Here is a 10,004-nt window from a genome sequence, read left to right as displayed (position 1 = left end):
AAGGGTCAAACAGCGCCCTCTGCTGTCAGGCAAGAGCAGAAACCATAAAAAGCTTACAGCACCTGGTATTCCCAGGCGGTCTCCCATCCAAGTACAAACCAGGCCCGCCCCTGCTTAGCTTCCGAGATCGGACGAGATCGGGCGTTTTCAGGGTAGTATGGCCGTAAGCTGCCAGGTCAACTGAAAAGATCCTATTTGAAGGTTACGCAGGCCAAACTAGACTCTGGCAAAAAGTGTCAAACAGCGCCCTTTGCTGTCAGGCAAGAGCAGAAACCATAAAAAGCTTACAGCACCTGGTATTCCCAGGCGGTCTCCCATCCAAGTACCAACCAGGCCCGCCCCTGCTTAGCGTCCGAGATCGGGCGTTTTCAGGGTAGTATGGCCGTAAGCTGCCAGATCAAATGAAAAGATCCTATTTGAAGGCGACGCAGGCCAAACTAGACTCCAGCAAAAAGTGTCAAACAGCGCCCTCTGCTGTCAGGCAAGAGCAGAAACCATATAAAGCTTACAGCACCTGGTATTCCCAGGCGGTCTCCCATCCAAGTACTAACCAGGCCCGCCCCTGCTTAGCTTCCGAGATCGGACGAGATCGGGCTTTTTCAGGATAGTATGGCCGTAAGCTGCCAGATCAACTGAAAAGATCCTATTTGAAGGCGACGCAGGCCAAACTAGGCTCTGGCAAAAAGTGTCAAACAGCGCCTTTTGCTGTCAGGCAAGAGCAGAAACCATAAAAAGCTTACAGCACCTGGTATTCCCAGGCGGTCTCCCATCCAAGTACTAACCAGGTCCGCCCCTGCTTAGCTTCCGAGATCGGACGAGATCGGGCTTTTTCAGGGTAGTATGTCCGTAAGCTGCCAGGTCAACTGAAAAGATCCTATTTGAAGGCGACGCAGGCCAAAGTAGACTCCAGCAAAAAGTGTCAAACAGCGCCCTCTGCTGTCAGGAAAGAGCAGAAACCATAAAAAGCTTACAGCACCTGGTATTCCCAGGCGGTCTCCCATCCAAGCACTAACCAGGCCCGCCCCTGCTTAGCTTCCGAGATCGGACGCGATCAGGCGTTTTAAGGGTAGTATGGCCGTAAGCTGCCAGGTCAACTGAAAAGATCCTATTTGAAGGTGACGCAGGCCAAACTAGACTCCAGCAAAAAGGGTCAAACAGCGCCCTCTGCTGTCAGGCAAGAGCAGAAACCATAAAAAGCTTACAGCACCTGGTATTCCCAGGCGGTCTCCCATCCAAGTACTAACCAGGCCCGCCCCTGCTTAGCTTCCGAGATCGGATGAGATCGGGCGTTTTCAGGGTAGTATGGCCGTAAGCTGCCAAGGCAACTGAAAAGATCCTATTTGAAGGCGACGCAGGCCAAACTAGACTCCAGCAAAAAGTGTCAAACAGCGCCCTCTGCTGTCAGTCAAGAGCAGAAACCATAAAAAGCTTACAGCACCTGGTATTCCCAGGCGGTCTCCCATCCAAGTACTAACCAGGCCCGCCCCTGCTTAGCGTCCGAGATCGGGCGTTTTCAGGGTAGTATGGCCGTAAGCTGCCAGATCAACTGAAAAGATCCTATTTGAAGGCGACGCAGGCCAAACTAGACTCCAGCAAAAAGTGTCAAACAGCGCCCTCTGCTGTCAGGAAAGAGCAGAAACCATAAAAAGCTTACAGCACCTGGTATTCCCAGGCGGTCTCCCATCCAAGCACTAACCAGGCCCGCCCCTGCTTAGCTTCCGAGATCGGATGAGATCAGGCGTTTTAAGGGTAGTATGGCCGTAAGCTGCCAGGTCAACTGAAAAGATCCTATTTGAAGGTGACGCAGGCCAAACTAGACTCCAGCAAAAAGGGTCAAACAGCGCCCTCTGCTGTCAGGCAAGAGCAGAAACCATAAAAAGCTTACAGCACCTGGTATTCCCAGGCGGTCTCCCATCCAAGTACAAACCAGGCCCGCCCCTGCTTAGCTTCCGAGATCGGACGAGATCGGGCGTTTTCAGGGTAGTATGGCCGTAAGCTGCCAGGTCAACTGAAAAGATCCTATTTGAAGGTGACGCAGGCCAAACTAGACTCTGGCAAAAAGTGTCAAACAGCGCCCTTTGCTGTCAGGCAAGAGCAGAAACCATAAAAAGCTTACAGCACCTGGTATTCCCAGGCGGTCTCCCATCCAAGTACCAACCAGGCCCGCCCCTGCTTAGCGTCCGAGATCGGGCGTTTTCAGGGTAGTATGGCCGTAAGCTGCCAGATCAAATGAAAAGATCCTATTTGAAGGCGACGCAGGCCAAACTAGACTCCAGCAAAAAGTGTCAAACAGCGCCCTCTGCTGTCAGGCAAGAGCAGAAACCATATAAAGCTTACAGCACCTGGTATTCCCAGGCGGTCTCCCATCCAAGTACTAACCAGGCCCGCCCCTGCTTAGCTTCCGAGATCGGACGAGATCGGGCTTTTTCAGGGTAGTATGTCCGTAAGCTGCCAGGTCAACTGAAAAGATCCTATTTGAAGGCGACGCAGGCCAAACTAGACTCCAGCAAAAAGTGTCAAACAGCGCCCTCTGCTGTCAGGAAAGAGCAGAAACCATAAAAAGCTTACAGCACCTGGTATTCCCAGGCGGTCTCCCATCCAAGCACTAACCAGGCCCGCCCCTGCTTAGCTTCCGAAATCGGACGAGATCAGGCGTTTTAAGGGTAGTATGGCCGTAAGCTGCCAGGTCAACTGAAAAGATCCTATTTGAAGGTGACGCAGGCCAAACTAGACTCCAGCAAAAAGGGTCAAACAGCGCCCTCTGCTGTCAGGCAAGAGCAGAAACCATAAAAAGCTTACAGCACCTGGTATTCCCAGGCGGTCTCCCATCCAAGTACAAACCAGGCCCGCCCCTGCTTAGCTTCCGAGATCGGACGAGATCGGGCGTTTTCAGGGTAGTATGGCCGTAAGCTGCCAGGTCAACTGAAAAGATCCTATTTGAAGGTTACGCAGGCCAAACTAGACTCTGGCAAAAAGTGTCAAACAGCGCCCTTTGCTGTCAGGCAAGAGCAGAAACCATAAAAAGCTTACAGCACCTGGTATTCCCAGGCGGTCTCCCATCCAAGTACCAACCAGGCCCGCCCCTGCTTAGCGTCCGAGATCGGGCGTTTTCAGGGTAGTATGGCCGTAAGCTGCCAGATCAAATGAAAAGATCCTATTTGAAGGCGACGCAGGCCAAACTAGACTCCAGCAAAAAGTGTCAAACAGCGCCCTCTGCTGTCAGGCAAGAGCAGAAACCATATAAAGCTTACAGCACCTGGTATTCCCAGGCGGTCTCCCATCCAAGCACTAACCAGGCCCGCCCCTGCTTAGCTTCCGAGATCGGACGAGATCAGGCGTTTTAAGGGTAGTATGGCCGTAAGCTGCCAGGTCAACTGAAAAGATCCTATTTGAAGGTGACGCAGGCCAAACTAGACTCCAGCAAAAAGGGTCAAACAGCGCCCTCTGCTGTCAGGCAAGAGCAGAAACCATAAAAAGCTTACAGCACCTGGTATTCCCAGGCGGTCTCCCATCCAAGTACAAACCAGGCCCGCCCCTGCTTAGCTTCCGAGATCGGACGAGATCGGGCGTTTTCAGGGTAGTATGGCCGTAAGCTGCCAGGTCAACTGAAAAGATCCTATTTGAAGGTGACGCAGGCCAAACTAGACTCTGGCAAAAAGTGTCAAACAGCGCCCTTTGCTGTCAGGCAAGAGCAGAAACCATAAAAAGCTTACAGCACCTGGTATTCCCAGGCGGTCTCCCATCCAAGTACCAACCAGGCCCGCCCCTGCTTAGCGTCCGAGATCGGGCGTTTTCAGGGTAGTATGGCCGTAAGCTGCCAGATCAAATGAAAAGATCCTATTTGAAGGCGACGCAGGCCAAACTAGACTCCAGCAAAAAGTGTCAAACAGCGCCCTCTGCTGTCAGGCAAGAGCAGAAACCATATAAAGCTTACAGCACCTGGTATTCCCAGGCGGTCTCCCATCCAAGTACTAACCAGGCCCGCCCCTGCTTAGCTTCCGAGATCGGACGAGATCGGGCTTTTTCAGGATAGTATGGCCGTAAGCTGCCAGATCAACTGAAAAGATCCTATTTGAAGGCGACGCAGGCCAAACTAGGCTCCAGCAAAAAGGGTCAAACAGCGCCCTCTGCTGTCAGGCAAGAGCAGAAACCATAAAAAGCTTACAGCACCTGGTATTCCCAGGCGGTCTCCCATCCAAGTACAAACCAGGCCCGCCCCTGCTTTGCTTCCGAGATCGGACGAGATCGGGCGTTTTCAGGGTAGTATGGCCGTAAGCTGCCAGGTCAACTGAAAAGATCCTATTTGAAGGTTACGCAGGCCAAACTAGACTCTGGCAAAAAGTGTCAAACAGCGCCCTCTGCTGTCAGGCAAGAGCAGAAACCATAAAAAGCTTACAGCACCTGGTATTCCCAGGCGGTCTCCCATCCAAGTACCAACCAGGCCCGCCCCTGCTTAGCGTCCGAGATCGGGCGTTTTCAGGGTAGTATGGCCGTAAGCTGCCAGATCAACTGAAAAGATCCTATTTGAAGGCGACGCAGGCCAAACTAGACTCCAGCAAAAAGTGTCAAACAGCGCCCTCTGCTGTCAGGCAAGAGCAGAAACCATATAAAGCTTACAGCACCTGGTATTCCCAGGCGGTCTCCCATCCAAGTACTAACCAGGCCCGCCCCTGCTTAGCTTCCGAGATCGGACGAGATCGGGCTTTTTCAGGGTAGTATGTCCGTAAGCTGCCAGGTCAACTGAAAAGATCCTATTTGAAGGCGACGCAGGCCAAACTAGACTCCAGCAAAAAGTGTCAAACAGCGCCCTCTGCTGTCAGGAAAGAGCAGAAACCATAAAAAGCTTACAGCACCTGGTATTCCCAGGCGGTCTCCCATCCAAGCACTAACCAGGCCCGCCCCTGCTTAGCTTCCGAAATCGGACGAGATCAGGCGTTTTAAGGGTAGTATGGCCGTAAGCTGCCAGGTCAACTGAAAAGATCCTATTTGAAGGTGACGCAGGCCAAACTAGACTCCAGCAAAAAGGGTCAAACAGCGCCCTCTGCTGTCAGGCAAGAGCAGAAACCATAAAAAGCTTACAGCACCTGGTATTCCCAGGCGGTCTCCCATCCAAGTACAAACCAGGCCCGCCCCTGCTTAGCTTCCGAGATCGGACGAGATCGGGCGTTTTCAGGGTAGTATGGCCGTAAGCTGCCAGGTCAACTGAAAAGATCCTATTTGAAGGTTACGCAGGCCAAACTAGACTCTGGCAAAAAGTGTCAAACAGCGCCCTTTGCTGTCAGGCAAGAGCAGAAACCATAAAAAGCTTACAGCACCTGGTATTCCCAGGCGGTCTCCCATCCAAGTACCAACCAGGCCCGCCCCTGCTTAGCGTCCGAGATCGGGCGTTTTCAGGGTAGTATGGCCGTAAGCTGCCAGATCAAATGAAAAGATCCTATTTGAAGGCGACGCAGGCCAAACTAGACTCCAGCAAAAAGTGTCAAACAGCGCCCTCTGCTGTCAGGCAAGAGCAGAAACCATATAAAGCTTACAGCACCTGGTATTCCCAGGCGGTCTCCCATCCAAGTACTAACCAGGCCCGCCCCTGCTTAGCTTCCGAGATCGGACGAGATCGGGCTTTTTCAGGATAGTATGGCCGTAAGCTGCCAGATCAACTGAAAAGATCCTATTTGAAGGCGACGCAGGCCAAACTAGGCTCTGGCAAAAAGTGTCAAACAGCGCCTTTTGCTGTCAGGCAAGAGCAGAAACCATAAAAAGCTTACAGCACCTGGTATTCCCAGGCGGTCTCCCATCCAAGTACTAACCAGGTCCGCCCCTGCTTAGCTTCCGAGATCGGACGAGATCGGGCTTTTTCAGGGTAGTATGTCCGTAAGCTGCCAGGTCAACTGAAAAGATCCTATTTGAAGGCGACGCAGGCCAAAGTAGACTCCAGCAAAAAGTGTCAAACAGCGCCCTCTGCTGTCAGGAAAGAGCAGAAACCATAAAAAGCTTACAGCACCTGGTATTCCCAGGCGGTCTCCCATCCAAGCACTAACCAGGCCCGCCCCTGCTTAGCTTCCGAGATCGGACGCGATCAGGCGTTTTAAGGGTAGTATGGCCGTAAGCTGCCAGGTCAACTGAAAAGATCCTATTTGAAGGTGACGCAGGCCAAACTAGACTCCAGCAAAAAGGGTCAAACAGCGCCCTCTGCTGTCAGGCAAGAGCAGAAACCATAAAAAGCTTACAGCACCTGGTATTCCCAGGCGGTCTCCCATCCAAGTACTAACCAGGCCCGCCCCTGCTTAGCTTCCGAGATCGGATGAGATCGGGCGTTTTCAGGGTAGTATGGCCGTAAGCTGCCAAGGCAACTGAAAAGATCCTATTTGAAGGCGACGCAGGCCAAACTAGACTCCAGCAAAAAGTGTCAAACAGCGCCCTCTGCTGTCAGTCAAGAGCAGAAACCATAAAAAGCTTACAGCACCTGGTATTCCCAGGCGGTCTCCCATCCAAGTACTAACCAGGCCCGCCCCTGCTTAGCTTCCGAGATCGGATGAGATCGGGCGTTTTCAGGGTAGTATGGCTGTAAGCTGCCAAGGCAACTGAAAAGATCCTATTTGAAGGCAACGCAGGCCAAACTAGACTCCAGCAAAAAGTGTCAAACAGCGCCCTTTGCTGTCAGGCAAGAGCAGAAACCATAAAAAGCTTACAGCACCTGGTATTCCCAGGCGGTCTCCCATCCAAGTACTAACCAGGCCCGCCCCTGCTTAGCGTCCGAGATCGGGCGTTTTCAGGGTAGTATGGCCGTAAGCTGCCAGATCAACTGAAAAGATCCTATTTGAAGGCGACGCAGGCCAAACTAGACTCCAGCAAAAAGTGTCAAACAGCGCCCTCTGCTGTCAGGAAAGAGCAGAAACCATAAAAAGCTTACAGCACCTGGTATTCCCAGGCGGTCTCCCATCCAAGCACTAACCAGGCCCGCCCCTGCTTAGCTTCCGAGATCGGACGAGATCAGGCGTTTTAAGGGTAGTATGGCCGTAAGCTGCCAGGTCAACTGAAAAGATCCTATTTGAAGGTGACGCAGGCCAAACTAGACTCCAGCAAAAAGGGTCAAACAGCGCCCTCTGCTGTCAGGCAAGAGCAGAAACCATAAAAAGCTTACAGCACCTGGTATTCCCAGGCGGTCTCCCATCCAAGTACTAACCAGGCCCGCCCCTGCTTAGCTTCCGAGATCGGACGAGATCGGGCGTTTTCAGGGTAGTATGGCCGTAAGCTGCCAGGTCAACTGAAAAGATCCTATTTGAAGGTGACGCAGGCCAAACTAGACTCTGGCAAAAAGTGTCAAACAGCGCCCTTTGCTGTCAGGCAAGAGCAGAAACCATAAAAAGCTTACAGCACCTGGTATTCCCAGGCGGTCTCCCATCCAAGTACCAACCAGGCCCGCCCCTGCTTAGCGTCCGAGATCGGGCGTTTTCAGGGTAGTATGGCCGTAAGCTGCCAGATCAACTGAAAAGATCCTATTTGAAGGCGACGCAGGCCAAACTAGACTCCAGCAAAAAGGGTCAAACAGCGCCCTCTGCTGTCAGGCAAGAGCAGAAACCATAAAAAGCTTACAGCACCTGGTATTCCCAGGCGGTCTCCCATCCAAGTACCAACCAGGCCCGCCCCTGCTTAGCGTCCGAGATCGGGCGTTTTCAGGGTAGTATGGCCGTAAGCTGCCAGATCAAATGAAAAGATCCTATTTGAAGGCGACGCAGGCCAAACTAGACTCCAGCAAAAAGTGTCAAACAGCGCCCTCTGCTGTCAGGCAAGAGCAGAAACCATATAAAGCTTACAGCACCTGGTATTCCCAGGCGGTCTCCCATCCAAGTACTAACCAGGCCCGCCCCTGCTTAGCTTCCGAGATCGGACGAGATCGGGCTTTTTCAGGGTAGTATGTCCGTAAGCTGCCAGGTCAACTGAAAAGATCCTATTTGAAGGCGACGCAGGCCAAACTAGACTCCAGCAAAAAGTGTCAAACAGCGCCCTCTGCTGTCAGGAAAGAGCAGAAACCATAAAAAGCTTACAGCACCTGGTATTCCCAGGCGGTCTCCCATCCAAGCACTAACCAGGCCCGCCCCTGCTTAGCTTCCGAAATCGGACGAGATCAGGCGTTTTAAGGGTAGTATGGCCGTAAGCTGCCAGGTCAACTGAAAAGATCCTATTTGAAGGTGACGCAGGCCAAACTAGACTCCAGCAAAAAGGGTCAAACAGCGCCCTCTGCTGTCAGGCAAGAGCAGAAACCATAAAAAGCTTACAGCACCTGGTATTCCCAGGCGGTCTCCCATCCAAGTACAAACCAGGCCCGCCCCTGCTTAGCTTCCGAGATCGGACGAGATCGGGCGTTTTCAGGGTAGTATGGCCGTAAGCTGCCAGATCAAATGAAAAGATCCTATTTGAAGGCGACGCAGGCCAAACTAGACTCCAGCAAAAAGTGTCAAACAGCGCCCTCTGCTGTCAGGCAAGAGCAGAAACCATATAAAGCTTACAGCACCTGGCATTCCCAGGCGGTCTCCCATCCAAGTACTAACCAGGCCCGCCCCTGCTTAGCTTCCGAGATCGGACGAGATCGGGCTTTTTCAGGATAGTATGGCCGTAAGCTGCCAGATCAACTGAAAAGATCCTATTTGAAGGCGACGCAGGCCAAACTAGGCTCTGGCAAAAAGTGTCAAACAGCGCCTTTTGCTGTCAGGCAAGAGCAGAAACCATAAAAAGCTTACAGCACCTGGTATTCCCAGGCGGTCTCCCATCCAAGTACTAACCAGGTCCGCCCCTGCTTAGCTTCCGAGATCGGACGAGATCGGGCTTTTTCAGGGTAGTATGTCCGTAAGCTGCCAGGTCAACTGAAAAGATCCTATTTGAAGGCGACGCAGGCCAAAGTAGACTCCAGCAAAAAGTGTCAAACAGCGCCCTCTGCTGTCAGGAAAGAGCAGAAACCATAAAAAGCTTACAGCACCTGGTATTCCCAGGCGGTCTCCCATCCAAGCACTAACCAGGCCCGCCCCTGCTTAGCTTCCGAGATCGGACGCGATCAGGCGTTTTAAGGGTAGTATGGCCGTAAGCTGCCAGGTCAACTGAAAAGATCCTATTTGAAGGTGACGCAGGCCAAACTAGACTCCAGCAAAAAGGGTCAAACAGCGCCCTCTGCTGTCAGGCAAGAGCAGAAACCATAAAAAGCTTACAGCACCTGGTATTCCCAGGCGGTCTCCCATCCAAGTACTAACCAGGCCCGCCCCTGCTTAGCTTCCGAGATCGGATGAGATCGGGCGTTTTCAGGGTAGTATGGCCGTAAGCTGCCAAGGCAACTGAAAAGATCCTATTTGAAGGCGACGCAGGCCAAACTAGACTCCAGCAAAAAGTGTCAAACAGCGCCCTCTGCTGTCAGTCAAGAGCAGAAACCATAAAAAGCTTACAGCACCTGGTATTCCCAGGCGGTCTCCCATCCAAGTACTAACCAGGCCCGCCCCTGCTTAGCGTCCGAGATCGGGCGTTTTCAGGGTAGTATGGCCGTAAGCTGCCAGATCAACTGAAAAGATCCTATTTGAAGGCGACGCAGGCCAAACTAGACTCCAGCAAAAAGTGTCAAACAGCGCCCTCTGCTGTCAGGAAAGAGCAGAAACCATAAAAAGCTTACAGCACCTGGTATTCCCAGGCGGTCTCCCATCCAAGCACTAACCAGGCCCGCCCCTGCTTAGCTTCCGAGATCGGATGAGATCAGGCGTTTTAAGGGTAGTATGGCCGTAAGCTGCCAGGTCAACTGAAAAGATCCTATTTGAAGGTGACGCAGGCCAAACTAGACTCCAGCAAAAAGGGTCAAACAGCGCCCTCTGCTGTCAGGCAAGAGCAGAAACCATAAAAAGCTTACAGCACCTGGTATTCCCAGGCGGTCTCCCATCCAAGTACAAACCAGGCCCGCCCCTGCTTAGCTTCCGAGATCGGACGAGATCGGGCGTTTTCAGGGTAGTATGGCCGTAAGCTGCCAGGTCAAC

The 10,004-nt window shown here is 52.5% G+C and overlaps 33 non-coding genes and 11 pseudogenes across 33 annotated transcripts; all 44 read right to left on the bottom strand.

The window, feature by feature from the left end:
- Positions 1-50: 50 nt before the first annotated feature.
- LOC131115752 (5S ribosomal RNA) lies at positions 51-169 on the bottom strand. Its single transcript, XR_009123024.1, has one exon. It is a non-coding gene; the product is annotated as a 5S ribosomal RNA (ribosomal RNA).
- Positions 170-281: 112 nt separating this feature from the next.
- On the bottom strand, positions 282-390 carry LOC131113277 (5S ribosomal RNA; annotated as a pseudogene).
- A 112-nt stretch (positions 391-502) lies between these two features.
- On the bottom strand, positions 503-621 carry LOC131117365 (5S ribosomal RNA). Its single transcript, XR_009124585.1, has one exon. It is a non-coding gene; the product is annotated as a 5S ribosomal RNA (ribosomal RNA).
- A 112-nt stretch (positions 622-733) lies between these two features.
- On the bottom strand, positions 734-852 carry LOC131118557 (5S ribosomal RNA). Its single transcript, XR_009125720.1, has one exon. It is a non-coding gene; the product is annotated as a 5S ribosomal RNA (ribosomal RNA).
- A 112-nt stretch (positions 853-964) lies between these two features.
- Positions 965-1,083, bottom strand: LOC131118660 (5S ribosomal RNA). Its single transcript, XR_009125820.1, has one exon. It is a non-coding gene; the product is annotated as a 5S ribosomal RNA (ribosomal RNA).
- A 112-nt stretch (positions 1,084-1,195) lies between these two features.
- On the bottom strand, positions 1,196-1,314 carry LOC131113958 (5S ribosomal RNA). The gene has a single exon (XR_009121551.1). It is a non-coding gene; the product is annotated as a 5S ribosomal RNA (ribosomal RNA).
- Positions 1,315-1,426: 112 nt separating this feature from the next.
- On the bottom strand, positions 1,427-1,535 carry LOC131112468 (5S ribosomal RNA; annotated as a pseudogene).
- Positions 1,536-1,647: 112 nt separating this feature from the next.
- Positions 1,648-1,766, bottom strand: LOC131117761 (5S ribosomal RNA). Its single transcript, XR_009124969.1, has one exon. It is a non-coding gene; the product is annotated as a 5S ribosomal RNA (ribosomal RNA).
- A 112-nt stretch (positions 1,767-1,878) lies between these two features.
- On the bottom strand, positions 1,879-1,997 carry LOC131115751 (5S ribosomal RNA). Its single transcript, XR_009123023.1, has one exon. It is a non-coding gene; the product is annotated as a 5S ribosomal RNA (ribosomal RNA).
- A 112-nt stretch (positions 1,998-2,109) lies between these two features.
- LOC131113276 (5S ribosomal RNA) lies at positions 2,110-2,218 on the bottom strand (annotated as a pseudogene).
- Positions 2,219-2,330: 112 nt separating this feature from the next.
- LOC131117954 (5S ribosomal RNA) lies at positions 2,331-2,449 on the bottom strand. The gene has a single exon (XR_009125152.1). It is a non-coding gene; the product is annotated as a 5S ribosomal RNA (ribosomal RNA).
- A 112-nt stretch (positions 2,450-2,561) lies between these two features.
- On the bottom strand, positions 2,562-2,680 carry LOC131118809 (5S ribosomal RNA). The gene has a single exon (XR_009125959.1). It is a non-coding gene; the product is annotated as a 5S ribosomal RNA (ribosomal RNA).
- A 112-nt stretch (positions 2,681-2,792) lies between these two features.
- LOC131115750 (5S ribosomal RNA) lies at positions 2,793-2,911 on the bottom strand. Its single transcript, XR_009123022.1, has one exon. It is a non-coding gene; the product is annotated as a 5S ribosomal RNA (ribosomal RNA).
- Positions 2,912-3,023: 112 nt separating this feature from the next.
- On the bottom strand, positions 3,024-3,132 carry LOC131113275 (5S ribosomal RNA; annotated as a pseudogene).
- A 112-nt stretch (positions 3,133-3,244) lies between these two features.
- LOC131118043 (5S ribosomal RNA) lies at positions 3,245-3,363 on the bottom strand. Its single transcript, XR_009125217.1, has one exon. It is a non-coding gene; the product is annotated as a 5S ribosomal RNA (ribosomal RNA).
- Positions 3,364-3,475: 112 nt separating this feature from the next.
- Positions 3,476-3,594, bottom strand: LOC131115749 (5S ribosomal RNA). The gene has a single exon (XR_009123021.1). It is a non-coding gene; the product is annotated as a 5S ribosomal RNA (ribosomal RNA).
- Positions 3,595-3,706: 112 nt separating this feature from the next.
- Positions 3,707-3,815, bottom strand: LOC131113274 (5S ribosomal RNA; annotated as a pseudogene).
- A 112-nt stretch (positions 3,816-3,927) lies between these two features.
- On the bottom strand, positions 3,928-4,046 carry LOC131117364 (5S ribosomal RNA). Its single transcript, XR_009124584.1, has one exon. It is a non-coding gene; the product is annotated as a 5S ribosomal RNA (ribosomal RNA).
- A 112-nt stretch (positions 4,047-4,158) lies between these two features.
- On the bottom strand, positions 4,159-4,277 carry LOC131116764 (5S ribosomal RNA). The gene has a single exon (XR_009124002.1). It is a non-coding gene; the product is annotated as a 5S ribosomal RNA (ribosomal RNA).
- A 112-nt stretch (positions 4,278-4,389) lies between these two features.
- LOC131113273 (5S ribosomal RNA) lies at positions 4,390-4,498 on the bottom strand (annotated as a pseudogene).
- Positions 4,499-4,610: 112 nt separating this feature from the next.
- On the bottom strand, positions 4,611-4,729 carry LOC131117953 (5S ribosomal RNA). The gene has a single exon (XR_009125151.1). It is a non-coding gene; the product is annotated as a 5S ribosomal RNA (ribosomal RNA).
- Positions 4,730-4,841: 112 nt separating this feature from the next.
- LOC131118808 (5S ribosomal RNA) lies at positions 4,842-4,960 on the bottom strand. The gene has a single exon (XR_009125958.1). It is a non-coding gene; the product is annotated as a 5S ribosomal RNA (ribosomal RNA).
- A 112-nt stretch (positions 4,961-5,072) lies between these two features.
- Positions 5,073-5,191, bottom strand: LOC131115748 (5S ribosomal RNA). Its single transcript, XR_009123020.1, has one exon. It is a non-coding gene; the product is annotated as a 5S ribosomal RNA (ribosomal RNA).
- Positions 5,192-5,303: 112 nt separating this feature from the next.
- LOC131113272 (5S ribosomal RNA) lies at positions 5,304-5,412 on the bottom strand (annotated as a pseudogene).
- A 112-nt stretch (positions 5,413-5,524) lies between these two features.
- On the bottom strand, positions 5,525-5,643 carry LOC131117363 (5S ribosomal RNA). The gene has a single exon (XR_009124583.1). It is a non-coding gene; the product is annotated as a 5S ribosomal RNA (ribosomal RNA).
- A 112-nt stretch (positions 5,644-5,755) lies between these two features.
- LOC131118555 (5S ribosomal RNA) lies at positions 5,756-5,874 on the bottom strand. Its single transcript, XR_009125719.1, has one exon. It is a non-coding gene; the product is annotated as a 5S ribosomal RNA (ribosomal RNA).
- A 112-nt stretch (positions 5,875-5,986) lies between these two features.
- LOC131118658 (5S ribosomal RNA) lies at positions 5,987-6,105 on the bottom strand. Its single transcript, XR_009125818.1, has one exon. It is a non-coding gene; the product is annotated as a 5S ribosomal RNA (ribosomal RNA).
- Positions 6,106-6,217: 112 nt separating this feature from the next.
- On the bottom strand, positions 6,218-6,336 carry LOC131113844 (5S ribosomal RNA). Its single transcript, XR_009121539.1, has one exon. It is a non-coding gene; the product is annotated as a 5S ribosomal RNA (ribosomal RNA).
- Positions 6,337-6,448: 112 nt separating this feature from the next.
- LOC131116061 (5S ribosomal RNA) lies at positions 6,449-6,567 on the bottom strand. Its single transcript, XR_009123323.1, has one exon. It is a non-coding gene; the product is annotated as a 5S ribosomal RNA (ribosomal RNA).
- Positions 6,568-6,679: 112 nt separating this feature from the next.
- Positions 6,680-6,788, bottom strand: LOC131112467 (5S ribosomal RNA; annotated as a pseudogene).
- A 112-nt stretch (positions 6,789-6,900) lies between these two features.
- Positions 6,901-7,019, bottom strand: LOC131118042 (5S ribosomal RNA). Its single transcript, XR_009125216.1, has one exon. It is a non-coding gene; the product is annotated as a 5S ribosomal RNA (ribosomal RNA).
- A 112-nt stretch (positions 7,020-7,131) lies between these two features.
- Positions 7,132-7,250, bottom strand: LOC131114503 (5S ribosomal RNA). Its single transcript, XR_009121811.1, has one exon. It is a non-coding gene; the product is annotated as a 5S ribosomal RNA (ribosomal RNA).
- A 112-nt stretch (positions 7,251-7,362) lies between these two features.
- Positions 7,363-7,471, bottom strand: LOC131113271 (5S ribosomal RNA; annotated as a pseudogene).
- A 112-nt stretch (positions 7,472-7,583) lies between these two features.
- LOC131113270 (5S ribosomal RNA) lies at positions 7,584-7,692 on the bottom strand (annotated as a pseudogene).
- A 112-nt stretch (positions 7,693-7,804) lies between these two features.
- LOC131117952 (5S ribosomal RNA) lies at positions 7,805-7,923 on the bottom strand. The gene has a single exon (XR_009125150.1). It is a non-coding gene; the product is annotated as a 5S ribosomal RNA (ribosomal RNA).
- Positions 7,924-8,035: 112 nt separating this feature from the next.
- LOC131118807 (5S ribosomal RNA) lies at positions 8,036-8,154 on the bottom strand. The gene has a single exon (XR_009125957.1). It is a non-coding gene; the product is annotated as a 5S ribosomal RNA (ribosomal RNA).
- A 112-nt stretch (positions 8,155-8,266) lies between these two features.
- LOC131115747 (5S ribosomal RNA) lies at positions 8,267-8,385 on the bottom strand. Its single transcript, XR_009123019.1, has one exon. It is a non-coding gene; the product is annotated as a 5S ribosomal RNA (ribosomal RNA).
- Positions 8,386-8,497: 112 nt separating this feature from the next.
- LOC131117811 (5S ribosomal RNA) lies at positions 8,498-8,616 on the bottom strand. The gene has a single exon (XR_009125017.1). It is a non-coding gene; the product is annotated as a 5S ribosomal RNA (ribosomal RNA).
- Positions 8,617-8,728: 112 nt separating this feature from the next.
- LOC131118553 (5S ribosomal RNA) lies at positions 8,729-8,847 on the bottom strand. The gene has a single exon (XR_009125717.1). It is a non-coding gene; the product is annotated as a 5S ribosomal RNA (ribosomal RNA).
- A 112-nt stretch (positions 8,848-8,959) lies between these two features.
- LOC131118657 (5S ribosomal RNA) lies at positions 8,960-9,078 on the bottom strand. The gene has a single exon (XR_009125817.1). It is a non-coding gene; the product is annotated as a 5S ribosomal RNA (ribosomal RNA).
- Positions 9,079-9,190: 112 nt separating this feature from the next.
- LOC131113729 (5S ribosomal RNA) lies at positions 9,191-9,309 on the bottom strand. The gene has a single exon (XR_009121526.1). It is a non-coding gene; the product is annotated as a 5S ribosomal RNA (ribosomal RNA).
- A 112-nt stretch (positions 9,310-9,421) lies between these two features.
- On the bottom strand, positions 9,422-9,530 carry LOC131112466 (5S ribosomal RNA; annotated as a pseudogene).
- Positions 9,531-9,642: 112 nt separating this feature from the next.
- Positions 9,643-9,761, bottom strand: LOC131117760 (5S ribosomal RNA). Its single transcript, XR_009124968.1, has one exon. It is a non-coding gene; the product is annotated as a 5S ribosomal RNA (ribosomal RNA).
- A 112-nt stretch (positions 9,762-9,873) lies between these two features.
- Positions 9,874-9,992, bottom strand: LOC131115745 (5S ribosomal RNA). Its single transcript, XR_009123017.1, has one exon. It is a non-coding gene; the product is annotated as a 5S ribosomal RNA (ribosomal RNA).
- Positions 9,993-10,004: the final 12 nt, after the last annotated feature.

Source organism: Doryrhamphus excisus, unplaced genomic scaffold, assembly GCF_030265055.1.
Source record: "Doryrhamphus excisus isolate RoL2022-K1 unplaced genomic scaffold, RoL_Dexc_1.0 HiC_scaffold_25, whole genome shotgun sequence".
In the NCBI taxonomy this organism is placed as follows: Eukaryota; Metazoa; Chordata; class Actinopteri; order Syngnathiformes; family Syngnathidae; genus Doryrhamphus; species Doryrhamphus excisus.
This window is presented reverse-complemented; position numbering and strand designations above follow the sequence as displayed.